The sequence below is a fragment of the Carya illinoinensis genome, chromosome 7 (genome assembly GCF_018687715.1).
Source record: "Carya illinoinensis cultivar Pawnee chromosome 7, C.illinoinensisPawnee_v1, whole genome shotgun sequence".
In the NCBI taxonomy this organism is placed as follows: Eukaryota; Viridiplantae; Streptophyta; class Magnoliopsida; order Fagales; family Juglandaceae; genus Carya; species Carya illinoinensis.
The window spans coordinates 16,586,028-16,601,138 of record NC_056758.1 but is presented as its reverse complement, the minus strand read 5'-3'; positions in this window follow the sequence as shown (position 1 = coordinate 16,601,138).

Sequence of the window (15,111 nt, the reverse complement as noted above, 5' to 3'; positions counted from 1 at the left end):
TTATATAAAAATTTAAAAAAATTATAACGATTAAATGAAATAGAATGAATAAATTTTGAATTGTGAAAACAAATGATGCTATTTTAAATAGAGATTTTAAATTTTAGGCCCTATTTGGATAGTTTGGATAGTGAAAATATTTTATCACATTTTTTTTCATTTAATTTCATTATTATAACTTTTCTAATATCTCGTTTGGTTACACAGTTTAAATGAGATGAAATGAGATATTTTGTTGAAAATTAAATAAAATATTATTATAATATATTTTTTTAATATTAATTTTGTCTTGAAATTTAAAAAATTAAAAATTGTTATTATATTTTATATAGAAATTTGAGAAAGTCGTAATGATTATATGAGATCAGATAATTTGGTTTTATGTAACCAAACCTAAATTTCTTCACAAAATATAGTAAATAATTTAATTTTTTCAAATCTTAAAATAATAATAATATTAAAAAATAATATTATAATAATATTTTTATTTAATTTTTAACTTTTATCTAAAATCATCTCATCTCATTCTCCAAACATTAACTTAGAATTTACGAAAAACGTTTTCCAAATTTTTATTGGGCGCTAGTAAATGGTAAAGATATTGTTTGTGAATTGGTGTGAACGGCAAACAATCTATGAGATTAATTTCATTTAAATTTTTTTAATCATTTGTCATTGCAAAACTCATCCCTTTTCAATATAATATTGTTGATCTTATTAGAAAAACACACCTCTCACATGTTAAATGACAAATGGTAATTTAATAGTATGGGTTGGAATTTTTCATTTACCCCAATTTCATAGAAATCTTTGTTCACCCCAACACGTGAAATAAGAGATTACTTCAATATATTATTAAGAACATCTTACATTCAACGCTATATGTCTCTCACGTGTACTAAAAACTTATAAAACAAAACAAAATAAAATAAAACACACGAGAAAACCTTGCTTCTCTACCTTTCGTGGGGACTCCTTTCAAGTAAGGGATGAGACCCCTTCCCACAAAAAAGGTGCTATGGAAGATTAGGTAACGAGCCAAGTAGAGTGCAGCTAGTCCAATGGAAAAGCAAACAACACCATGTAAAAAGCTTGACAGACATAGTTCACTATTGAACAACCCAAGATGGATTGTCTGACAACAGGCGAAGAAGAGGCAATGTGCTACCAAACAAAGAGTAAGGCGAGAATCGCATTGTAAGAAGCCTGGATGACACATCTCAACACTGGGTGATAAACGAAGTTTTGTCCTATGCTAGGTGGGCAAGCACTCTGGTAACCCGTATGAGGGCAAGAAATACGAATTGAAGAAAGTGGTAGTTTTGGATAATGATGGCGAGCAATAGTTAAGTACAAGACCAAAACGGACGTGAGGCCTCTTCAAAATGATGATAAGATGCCCAAGAGGCAGCAAGTGTCATACTCAAGAGGCCCATACTCCATCTAAGACATCACATCTAGAGTGAGCCTGTGGAAAAAAGATTACAGACTTGCAATGCATTTTGTATGATCTCAGGGGTATGTCCAGCATCACATGGGAAGCCCTTATCAAGGGAAGGACTGCAAGATTGGACCCGAGGCAAGCTGCATGAACGTGTATGCCTTGTCCCATTAGTCACATAGTCTCTACAATTCTTCAGGTCCAGATGACAAATAGGTGGCTGAGATTAAAGATATAGATGATGAGTAAAAAAACTTTTATAGAACAGATCAAAAATCTTTGCACATTTATATCAACCCAACTTGGCAATGACGGAACCAAATATGTTTTGGGTCAATTTTTGAACGTGTAATATTTATCTAAAATAAAAGGAGTTAAATCTTAAATTTAATTTCAAGATAAATCATAAAATTAAAACTATATATAAAAGTTATATCTCGGTAAAATCCACTTTAAAGAGAGCATTTATTTCAAGGACAAAAAATTATAATTTGCTATATATATATATATATAAATAAAATTTTAAAAAACACAGCTTAGTATCTCCTTTAGATTTCTTAGGATAGTATTTCATTAAATAAGATTCATTTGTATCATTTTTATAATGATATTTTTAGAAATTTTATTTTTAATAAAAGCTAAGATGTGATTTTTCATAAGCTCATCTTTCATCGTACTATATAAACTAGTTTATACAAATTTCATATAATGTTTAGATATTTTAATGCCACGTTAAGTATATAATACTACAACTAATACCTCAAATAATTAGTCTTTTCTTGGTTGATGAAATATAAAGGATAAAGTTCCCAACTATTTATTCAACCAAAATGTCATTATTTTCAGTGTTTATTGTACTTTGAATTTCATATTAAGAAGTTTAATATCGTATAATCAATAAATTCAGGTTCATATTAATAATTTTATTATTTTCATAAATGTAATTTTAGTTTTAAGCTTTTTTAAAATTTACACGCCAAATTGAACGAATTGTTGAGGGGAAAAAATTAATTTTAAAGGGGCCACATCATATAAAATATATTATATATATAAATTAAATAAAATTATGAGCTATATAGAAAAAAACTTTGAGATCAGAACATTATATGTCTATAAAGATTTTAAAAATCTTGAACATGTGAATTATAATTTTGAAAAAAAAATGTGAATCATAATTTTGGAGAGAGAGAGAGAGAGAGAGAGAGAGAGAGAGAGAGAAATCTTTGATTAAGAAAAATCTGGGCCGCGCCATGGCCACAGTAGCCATGAGCTAGTTCTGCGGCATGTCGCATGGAGAACAAAATTTATTCCAAATTAGGGTCTTCCCAATCCCTAAATATATATATATATATATATATATATATCAAAATATACACTTCATAGTTCATTGTACCATTTTTTTATTGGTGTTGTTGGACCAAATAATTACAATGATTGAGGGAAACAATGCATTATCATGCCCATAAAGAATTGTATCAAATTACAGGAAAGCAACAAATATAATTTTAGAATAATGCGATGTATAGTCGTAAAGTATATAGATACTTTACAATTATTTTGAAAAAGAGTGAGATATATTATTAAAAAATTATTATTTTTATGTAGATCTTATATTTATTTACATTTTTTAAAGAGATTGTACGATACTTATATATTTCACGATTTCAAATATCATTTTTCATAATTTTAATTTTAACATGCAAGTCTTAACTAAATAGTTGGGATAGAAGGCCAAGAGCCTAATGGCTTGATGGTATATGACCCGATTTTTTAAACAAAAAACTTGGATTCAAAAGCCCCACCCTGTATAAAAAAATAAAAAAATAAAAAAATAAAAAATAAAAAATAGTTGGGATAGAAACCCTATATTAAAAAAACAAATTAATCATCAATAATTTGACAGCAACGTAAACAACCATCTGTATTAGAATTTTATACAACCTCTCTCTATCTGGGCTTGCTTGCATAAAATAAACTTTCCAACCCTAGTCTTTTCATGCTACACTGGCCAATATAATAACCTCCTCTTGTTTTTGGATTAACAAAGAAAAAATAAACTAAAAACAAAGCTTATGAAAGGGACATAATTGTCTGATTAATATTAATTACTACAGAAAAGAAAAGACGTGTAAAAGAAAAAGTGGGAGAAAATTATACTTGGCATCTTTTCTAATAATTGAGGTAACGTTATCGGATGAATTAATATAAAAGAGAGATGTCATCTAAGAAGATATCTTAATAAAATAAAATTTTAAATTTATATAACTTCATATAATACGTCATATTTAATTTATTATAAAAATAATTTTACAATCTGACATATTATATTAAGTTATGTCAACTTATGAATACACTTTTATGATATCTTTTTGTGGATGAAGTATTTCTTTAAAAATAATAAATAAGTTTATGCAAGAGGTATTTTATGAGACTAAAAGTATTCCCAATGGGTTATGTAAAATCCAACTTTTTGTAAAATTTAAAGAAAAGAGCTCAAAATACCCATCCAATGGATCATGTATTTCATTACTAATATTCAGTTTGCTATAATACCACTACTACAACTAGTGGATACTGTTCACAAATGTATAAATTTGTTATTCATTTCTCTCTCTTGCCTACATTCTAGTTTTTTCTTTCGCTACAAAAACTAGAAAGTAATCTTTATTTCCATTTCAGCCCCAAGTTCATTTCATGCCATCTTCACTTCCTCTCACAAGACTGGTTCTACTCTTAGATCTCATCATAGGCAACGATTTGCAATGTGCTAAAAAACAACACATTTGACTCTTGACCGCTTGAGGTAAATTTCTAAAAACAATATCCCGTTGCTCCTCATTTTTCGAGTGGTTTCTGGTATGCTTGAATCTCTCATCTCTCAATCTCTCTATTCTCCTTCAAGCTATGCAAAAATGTTTAGTAGATGAAATCTAAGATTTTCAAGCATGTTGGTATGATTTTGAATTCTTTTTTCTTGTGCAAATTTGGGGATGGTCGGATATTTAGGGCTTTTGTATTTCCAGCAACTTGCAACCACTTGTTGGAAATTTTGGGTGTTGCCTTATTGAAAAGTTTTATTTTTCTTGGTTCGTCAACTGGCAACATGTGTTTTATTTTAGGTTGCTGCCTTGAAATCTACTTCTTCCCAATTTTATAGGAAAATTTGGGTGGGAGTTTTTTTGTGGTACAATTGATGGCTTGAAAAAATTTGCCTTGATTATTCTACCAATTTAGTTATGAATGAAATATTTCAAGGTTTAGTTCTACTTAATCCAAGAACCAAGGTTTAGTTCGTGTCAAACCATTTCATTCTAGTGTAATGGCTATGGCATCACATGTTTTTTTAAGTTGGCATCCACGAGTTGTTAGGATTTTGTTTTGTTTGCTTCTTCTTCTTCTTCTTTTTTAAGAGAATATCTTCCTGCAGGTCACGCCGATCTCATTTGAAAAACGATATCCAATAAAAATATGACACATAGACACCTCATTTTCATACAATGTGACCACAATGCATACGAAACCAATCTGAAATTCCCAACTTCTCTCCTGCGACCTCTCCTCTCCCCTCTCCCTCGAGCCCTAGCCCTCACCCCCTCCTTCCCTCTCACGACCTCTCCTCTCTCCTCTCCTTCAGGAACCCATCTGTCGAGCCCTAGCCCCTCACCCCCTCCTTCCCTCCCGCAACCTCTCCTCCATCCTCACCCTCAAGAACAAGCACCTGTAGAACGCCTGTCACCAGCTGTGCTAACATTTCCGCGGCGGATACTCGAGGAATTGCCAGAATCGAGCCGCGAACTCATTCAACAACGACGAGTACCTAGAATTGGGGAAGAGCTTCGGCGAGTACGTACTCTCGCCATTATGGCACGGTTGATCGTCGGATCGACCTCATTATTCCGCTTCACAAAGCATACACATCCACATATCTAGTAAAACCCATAAAAAATTCCCACTTGTAGTCTGAGAGAACTATTGATTCGTTGTGAGTTTCAATTTTTAGGAAAAGAAAGAAATGAAGAAGAGGCGAAGAGAGATAACGATGGTGTTGCAGTGAGAAGAAAGTGCACACACTAGGTGGGTTTGCGCTTGCAGAAAGACAAGAGCTTGGTAAATAAAAAGCTACTACAAAGGTGTTGAGTGCGAGGTGGGAGAGAGGGCGTCGAGTCACGGCATGAACAGTTGTTGAAAACGGCAGAACTCTATGCTCCTCTACTTCCTTCTTTCTCCACTCATTGATCAAATAATCACACTATTCCCTAATTAATTCGAACTACTAATTGTTTCCCAGAATGGGTTACGATTTCTATACTTTCAACTAAACCAAAAAGGAGTCAACTTTAACATAATATATGAAAGAAAACTCAAATGGCACAAGAGAATATCTTCCTGCAGGTCATGCCGGATCTGAACTGGAGGCTGCGATGGACGAAGAGGAGGCTGCGACGTTGAGAGAACCACTGGAACGATTTTCCCTCTGTTGTTACAAATCTGATTTTGCTATCTGTGGTGTGTTTCATGAAATTAGGATGAGGATCTCTGACGTGTCAGGCTCTTATTGGTTGCCGCTTAAGTGTTGAGAACGGCATGACCGCTTAGAAGATGAACTGTTTTCTTAATAATGTTTTCTTCTTTGAAGGGAGTGACTCACTCAAAAATGAGTAGCACTAAAGCTATCCCAAGTGCAGGAGGATGTCTTGTAATAATTAGGAATAAATTCCTAAATCGTCTCCTCAGGAAAAGTTACTTAAAAATCAAACTCGTTGAAAAGGGTGAAAAACTTCACAGAAAGAAAATAAAATGATGGTATGTGCAATGGATAAAAAAGGGTACTAGTCATAGACTAGAGTCATGTTTTTAGATTTTGATTGTCGGATTGGAATGTAAAGGACTAATAGATTAAACTCAGAAATTAATAAAACTAAATTAAGAATTAAACTAAATTAGAAAGTAATTGACAAAACATGCACTGAAAATTGAAAAGCCCCAAAATCAATATTTTAGGGTTCATCATTGTATTCAAATCACAAATTCTCAAATTAAACCACCGTAATTGTAATCACTATTAAAATGAAAGTTTAACGAAACGATAAAAATAAATAACATAAATTAAATGAATAACAAATAAATTACTCAAACGTCTAAATCAAAATCCTCCAAAATAATTCAGAAATTTAAAACTGAAATGAAATAGCAAGTAGGGAATTGAAAAGATCAAGCCAATTGAATGGAAATGAAGATTCGAAACGGTGAAGGAGGCTGAGCTGCAGTGGCAATTGGACCCTTCAATGAGTTCTTCAATCTGCTGCAATGTGAGTGAATGATCCAATGGTAATTGTGTAGTTGCGTGAATGATCGATTGTATGAATCCTCCTCTCCGAATCTGAACGAAAATCAAAGGAAAAATAAATTCGAAGTGTTTCTCTAATCAAAACAGAGTTTTCCAGGCCAAAAGTCCGCCATAAGATGTAAAAAAACATATATATGCTCTGACGGCGGAATAAATCCTGATCTGTAAAATACGATATTCGCTCGAGCGGAGTGTCGAGCGAACATCGAGCGTTCGACTTTGCCTAAGTTAGCTCGAGCGGCCTGTCGAGCGAACATCGAGCGTTCGACTCTGCCTGAATTCGCTTGAGCGGCCAAATGCCTCCGCCTGAGCGATCTCTTTTCCCACAACTCGCTCGAGCTCACTGTCGAGCGGAAGTCGAGCGTTTGAAACTGCCTGACTTCGCTCGAGCGGCACGATAATCCATATTAATCAACAGTTGATAAAATTAGAGCAGAAATTCATGCTTTTAATCAATTAAAATCACAACTTTGATTTATTCATTTTTTCCTATAAAACCAATGATAAAGTAATGAAAGAATTAAGATATATTGGTTCTAAAAGCATTAAGAATGCAAAAATTCAGCTCAATCACACCCCAAAACTAGCATTTTGCTAATCCTTGAGCAAAATAGTGAAATTTAATTGAGATGAATATTGCATAAATATCGAAATTTAAACAAAAATAATCAAACACAATTCTGAATTCTCACAAAAGTGACATATTACTATTCAACTCCCAAGAGTTATACCCACCAAGACTATCTCAACAATCTTTTACATAGAATTAAAGCAAATGTCTCAGAACTCAAATGTGTGTGTTCGCTAAACCGGTTGTGTGTTCCTCATTACTAGCCATGATTTGTCATAGGATTTTTCAACCTTAAGATTAATCATTGCTGATTCTAACTACCTCAAAACCCAAGAGTCTAGCAGTTTTCACGTCAGCTCTGTTTTTAAAGGTTGGACACTCAACCCCCAAAGTCTTGGGTAACTGTTTCTAGCCCTTTTTACTTAGGAAAGTTCACTAAGTTGCCTTTATTCATTTTCTCTCTCTCTCTCTCTCTCTCTCTCTCTCTCTCTCTCTCTCTCTCTCTCTCTTTTTCTTCTTTTCTTTTCAAATCATTTTTTCTTTTTTTTTTTCTTTTTGGTATGGCTAGGTAGTCCTGCAGTTTACTTCTCCAGTGTTAAATCAATGAATAGCAAATAAGGAACACTATAAGCGTAAGCATGTGCAAAATGTCCTTCAAAATTTACCTTTCGTTCTACAAAAATTTTATCAAGTTTCATCTCGATAAGCATAACATCCCGGTGTTTCAAGCTACATATCAACAAAATATGATGCATCAAAAATCATGCTCTATGTTTAAGCGTGAAAATAAATCTTCACAAATGATCCCGCTCAACTACTCCACCAAGATGCTCAAATTTCACAAATCTTATATTTTTTTTTTAATGTGCACACATGCTACCCTCTAACTAGTGAGAGACATAGTCCTCAATGAATCGAACAAAAGAAAACAAAGTGTACATAACTAAGCAAGCTAAACAAACAATCAACATGAAATATAAAACCAAAGCAAAAGAACAAATAAAATAAATGCAAGTAAAGAAAACTGTAAAGAAGGAAAAGCAACTTAAAACACTTCCCTAGGGTCTTGCACAAGCAAGATCTATTCATGTGGATCAAAGACCTTCATAAATGACTTTAGACGTTGTCCATTGACAGTGAAGCTATTACCATTCTTCGGATTGACAATGTCTACCGCGCCATGAGGATGAACGGTCTTTACAATGTACGGCCCACTCCATCGGGATTGCAACTTTCTAGGAAAAATATGCAAGCGAGAATTGTAAAGGAGGACTTCCTGGCCAAGTGTGAATTGCTTTGAATGAATTTTCTGATCATGCAGAATTTTCATGTGCTCCTTTGCAAGCTGAGCGTTGTCATAAGCATTCCGACGAGCTTCATCCAATTCATTGATCTGCAATTTTCTCAACCCTGAAGCTACATCAAGTGACATGTTAACATGTTTTATGGCCCAAAGAGCTCGATGCTGGATATCAACAGGTAAATGATAAGCTTTATCATAAACTAATCGATAAGGAGATATCCCTATATTTGTTTTAAAAGCTGTCCTATAAGCTCACAAAGCATCAAGAAGTTTAACCGACCAATCTTTCCTATTAGGCTTGATGGTTTTCTCTAAAATAATTTTTATATCTCTGTTTGCCAATTCAGCTTGCCCATTTGTTTGAGGGTGATATGGGGTAGAAACTCTGTGTGTGATACCATATTTCTTCACAAGTGTAGAAAATGGTTTATTACAAAAATGAGAACCCCCATCACTTATAATAACTTTTGGCGTGCCAAAACGAGCAAACAAAGATTGCAAAAATTTCAGAACAACATGATGGTCATTTGTTTTGCAAGCAATGGCCTCCACCCATTTTGAAACATAATCCATAGCCAATAGAATATATGTGTTTCCAAAAGAAACTGAAAAAGGTCTCATGAAGTCTATTCTCCAACAATCAAAAATTTCTAAAGTAAGAATAGGGGAAAGAGGCATCATGTCTCTTTTGCTAATGGATCCTAATTTTTGACAAGGCTCACAAGTCTTGCAAAAATTATAAGCATCTTTAAACATGGAAGGCCAGTAAAAACTGCTTTGCAAAATTTTTGAAACTGTTTTCTTTGCTGAAAAATGATCACCACATGCACCCATATGACAAAATCTCAAAACCGAAGAAAACTCATCATCAGGAATGCATTTTCGAATCAATTGGTCTTAACAATATTTAAAAAGATATGGATCATCAAAATAAAAGTATCGTACCTCAGAGGGAAACCGACACTTATCTTGGGTGGACCATTCAGAAGGCATTCGCTCAGTCACCAGATAATTGACTATGTCAGCATACCAGGGAGCTCTATCAACCACAAACAGCTGCTCATCCGGGAAACTATCATCAAGAGGAAGGCTGACATTTGAAGAAGGAGATGATGACAATCTAGAGAGATGGTCAGCTACCACGTTTTCAACTCCTTTCTTGTCCTTAATGTTGATGTTGAACTCTTGAAGTAATAGAATCCAGTGAATCAAGCGTGGTTTTGCATCTTTCTTAGCCAACAAATACTTAAGAGCAGAGTGGTCAGTAAAAATAGTAACAGGAGAACCAAGAATATAAGTCCGAAATTTATCAAGTGTAAAAACCACTGCAAGCAATTCTTTTTCAGTAGTGGTATAGTTTTTCTGGGCATCATTCAAGGTTCTACTAACATAATAAATCACAAATGACCTATTATCCACCCGCTGCCCCAAAACAGCTCCTAAGGCATAATCACTAGCATCTGTCATAATTTCAAAGGGAAGGTCCCACTGCGGGGGTTCCACAATAGGGGTAGTGGTAAGCGACTTTTTCAGGGTATCAAAAGCTTTTTGGCACTCATCAGTCCAAACAAATTCAATATCATTTTGTAAAAGAGTGCACAAAGGTTTTGCAGTAGAACTAAACCCTTGAATAAACCGCCTATAAAAGCCAGCATGACAAAAAAAAGAACGAATATCCCTAACCGTCCTAGGAATAGGAAGTTTAGATATTAATTCAATCTTTGCCTTGTCGACCTTTATACCCTCAGAAGAAACAATATGTCCCAAGACAATGCCCTGACTGACCATAAATTGGCATTTCTCCCAATTAAGTAAAAGATTTTTTTCCTCACATCTCTAGAGAATACGTGCCAAATTATGCAAACAACTCTCAAAGCATTTTTCAAAAACAGAAAAATCATCCATGAATATTTCACAAATATCATTAATCATGTCAGAAAAAATACTCATCATGCATCTCTGAAAAGTAGCTGGAGCATTACACAAACCAAAAGGCATTCTAGTAAAAGCAAAAGTGCCAAAAGGACAGGTGAAAGTGGTTTTCTTCTGATCCTCAGGCGCTACAACAATTTGATAATAACCAGAGTAGCCATCCAAGAAACAATAATATGCATTACCAATTATTCTTTTCAAAATTTGATTCAAGAATGGTAAAGGAAAATGATCCTTCCTACTGGCTGAATTAAGTTTTCTATAATCAATGCACATTCTCTAGCCAGTAACCATTCTAGTTGGAATCAACTCATTTTTATCCTTTTTTATGACAGTCAAACCAGATTTTTTTGGTACCACTTGAGTTGAACTTACCCACTTACTGTCTGAGATAGGGTAAATGATACCTACTGCGAGTAGCTTAAGCACTTCCTCTTTCACAACTTCCTTCATGGTAGGATTGAGCCTACGTTGAGCATCACGAACCGGTCTAACATCATCTTCAAGATGGATTTTGTGGGTACATACAGCGGCATCAATGCCTTTGATGTCGGCTATTGTCCAACCAATTGCGCCTCGATGCTTTCTTAATACTTTAATCAACTGGACTTCATCCTTCTGATTTAGCTTTGAGGAAATCACTACCGGAAAAGTGCCTTCTTCAGGAATAAGAAACACATACTTTAAATCTTGAGGAAGTGGTTTCAACTCCAACTGGGGAACTTCTTCCTCTGAAGATTTAAGCATGTCTGGTGGTGGTAGAGCTTCAAACTGGGGTTTCCATCTTGCTCCCACAAATTATACTTCAAGTGGTAAAGAAGAATCTGCAAAACAATCAAAAAAATCAAAGTCATTTTCATTGATATGATCAATTTTCTCATCAAGTAAAAATTCAGGTGTCTGAAAAATATAATCATCATCAGATAAAGGAGAAGTTAAGCAAATAAAATCTATTGGTGTCAAACTCTCCACAGCATTCAAATCACTTGTGTCATCAAAATGTGCTGGCATCTTACCAGCGTTGAAAACGTTCAACTCAAGTGCCATGTTTCTAAAGGTAAGCTTCAACACTCCACTTCTGCAATTGATCAATGCATTTGATGTAGCTAGAAATGGTCTTCCTAGGATGACAGGAGCTTGGTAAATAGTGGAAACTGGCTACTGCATATCAAGAACTACAAAATCTACTGGGTAGTAGAATTTGTCCACCTGGACCAATACGTCCTCTACAATACCCCTCGGTACCTTAACTGATCTGTCAACCAACTGTAGCATGATGGAAGTCTTTTTCAGCTCACCCAATCCCAACTGCTTATATACTGAGAATGGTAGCAAGTTCACACTACTCCCCAAATCAAGTAAAGCTCTCCCAATACGTGATTCACCAATCATAATGGAAATGTTGGGAGAGCCGGGATCTCAAAACTTCTGAGGAGTCTCACTCAATATCAATGCACTAATTTGCTCCGTTAGGAAAGCTTTTTTCTTCACGTTCAGCTTCCTCTTCACTGTGCACAAGTCCTTCAAAAATTTTGCATATGAAGGCACTTGTTGTATGGCATCCAAGAGTGGAATATTGATCTTCACTTGCTTGAAAATCTCTTGAATCTTGTTCTTTTGGTCAGCTGCCAATCTCTAAGGATAGGGAACCACAGGTTGGTATCCCTTACTAGTCTCAACATCTGCACTCACAGGCTTCTTCAGCTCTGGTCTCACTACCTCTGATTCTTTCTCAACTTTATCAGTCTCTGTTACATCTTCAGGTGTAGGACCAACTACCTGTGTGTCTATGGGCATCTCTAGTTGGGGAACTTCCTTCCCACTTCTCAAAGTAAAAACTGCCTTCGCTGTCTCAATAACATCCCTTGAGACATTATGCACTTGTTGTTGTTGCTGCTTGTATACTTGAGGATTAGGTTGAGGTTGTGCTGGAAATTTCCATTTCTCTAGGGTGCTCAAGGTTGTGCTCATCTTATTAATAGTGCCTCGCAACTCATTTATGGCCTGAGTGTTCTGATTATTTGTGGTGGCCTGAATCTGCATGAATTGCTGAAGTGTATTGGCCATTTGAGCCATACTGTCATCTTGAGTCTTCTTTGCAGATGATGAAGGCTGAGAACTCTATGCAGCTACATGAGGTTGAAATCCAAGATGAGCTACATAAGGATAGCTCTGAGAATTCTGATATGGCGGATACTGGTGCTGAGGAGCACCCTGATTAAATGGCTACTGCTGAGGTGGTAGGGACCGACTAGGCTGATCATTTCTCCATGAGAAATTTGGGTGATTCCTCCACCCCGGATTATATGTATTGGAGAAAAGCTGATTCTGTGCTCTATTAACCCAGTTAGCTGATTACATCTGCTCAGACCCACCTTCTTGAAATACTGGCAAAATCGAGCAGTCTTTGGTCTTATGGTTTGAATCAGCACATATAGAACATGCCTCTACTACTTTCATAGCCTTCACTTTTTCCATTTCCATGACCTCTAGTCTTCTAGTCAATGCAGCTATTCGGGCTTGAACATCAGTGTCTTCTTTAAGCTCATATCTACCCCCTCCAGAAACAGCCCTCAGTGGCTGTGCTGCTAATGGAACTCAATCAGTACGAGTGTTCCACTGTTGTGCGCTCTCAGCAAGGTAGTCAAAAAATGATAGTGCTTCATCAGTTTCCTTGCTAAAGAACTCCCCATTGCACATTGTCTGAACAAACTGCTTGCATTCTAGAGTAAGACCAGTGTAAAAATAGCTCACCAACCTTTAAGATTCAAAACCATGATGTGGACAAATGTTCACCAAATCTTTAAATTTTTTTCAACTGGCCTGAAAGGTCTCATCAGGTCTCTGATTAAACTGGCTGATTTGCTCTTGCAAAAACTGAGCTCTCTGAAAAGGAAAATTTTTTTGTAAGAATTCACGCTGCATATCAGACTAACTAGAAATAGAATTAGGCCTCAAAGAATTAAACCAAATCTTCGCTTTATCCTTTAAAGAGAAAGGAAATAAACGAAGTCTAATGAATTCATTAGTAACAACCCTAGTGACAAAAGTAGTGCAAGCTAACTCAAAATTTGTCAAGTTCTGGTAAGGACTCTCAGAATCCATCTCGGGGAACTGAGGTATCACTGACATCATGCCATGCTTAATAGAGAAATTAGGTGCATTTTCAGGTAAAACTATGCATGAAGGTGTAGTGGTGTGAGTGGGTTGCAAATAATCCTTAAGAGTGCATAGTGCAGGTGCAGCCATGTTTTCTGATTCAATTTTAATTTCCTCACCTGACTGACTAATAGAAAAGACAGAAGAGCTATCTATCTCTAAACTGTGTATACTACTCTCTACACTCGATGTGACTCTAAGCAACCTATTTGAACTGTCCCTCACCCATGACATGAAACATCAGTTTAAAGAGCATAACAAAAATAACGAGTTTATAATTAACTAAAATACTTTCCCCGGCAACGGCGCCAAAAACTTGACTCACTCAAAAATGAGTAGCACTAAAGCTATCCCAAGTGCATGAAGATGTCGTGTAATAATTAGGAATAAATTCCTAAATCGTCTCCTTAGGAAAAGTTACTTAAAAATCAAACTCGTTGAAAAGGGTGAAAAACTTCACAAAAAGAAAATACAATGATAGTATGTGCAGTGGATAAAAAAGGGTGCTAGTCATGGACTAGATTTATATTTTTAGATTTTGATTGTCGGATTGGAATATAAAGGACTAATAGATTAAACTCAGAAATTAATAAAACTAAATTAAGAATTAAACTAAATTAAGATGTAATTGACAAAACATGCACTGAAAATTGAAAAGCCTCAGAATCAATGTTCTAGGGTTCATCATTGTATTCAAATCATAAATTCTCAAATTAAACCACCGTAATTGTAATCATTATTAAAATGAAAGCTTAACGAAACGATAAAAATAAAATAAATAACATGAATTAAATGAATAACAAATAAATTACTCAAACGTCTAAATCAAAATTCTCCAAAATAATTCAGAAACTTAAAACTGAAATGAAATAGCAAGTAGGGAATTGAAAAGATTAAGCCAATTGAATGGAGATGAAGATTCGAATCGGTGAAGGAGGCTGAGTTGCAGTGGCAATTGGACCCTTCAAGGAGTTCTTCAATCTGCTGCAGTGTGAGTGAATGATCCAGTGAAAATTGTGTAGCTGCGTGAATGATCGATTGTATGAATCCTCCTCTCCGAATCTGAACAAAAATCAAAGGAAAAATAAATTCTAAGTGTTTCTCTAATCAAAACAGAGTTTTATAGGCCAAAAGTCCGCCATAAGATGTAAAAAAAACATATATATACTCTGATGGCGGAATAAACCCTGATCTGTAAAATATGATATTTGCTCGAGTGGAGTGTCGAGCGAACATCGAGCATTCGACTCTGCCTAAGTTAGCTCGAGCGGCCTATCGAGCGAACATCGAGCGTTCGACTCTGTCTGAATTCGCTTGAGCGACCAAATGCCTCCATTCCAGCGATCTCTTTTCCCGCA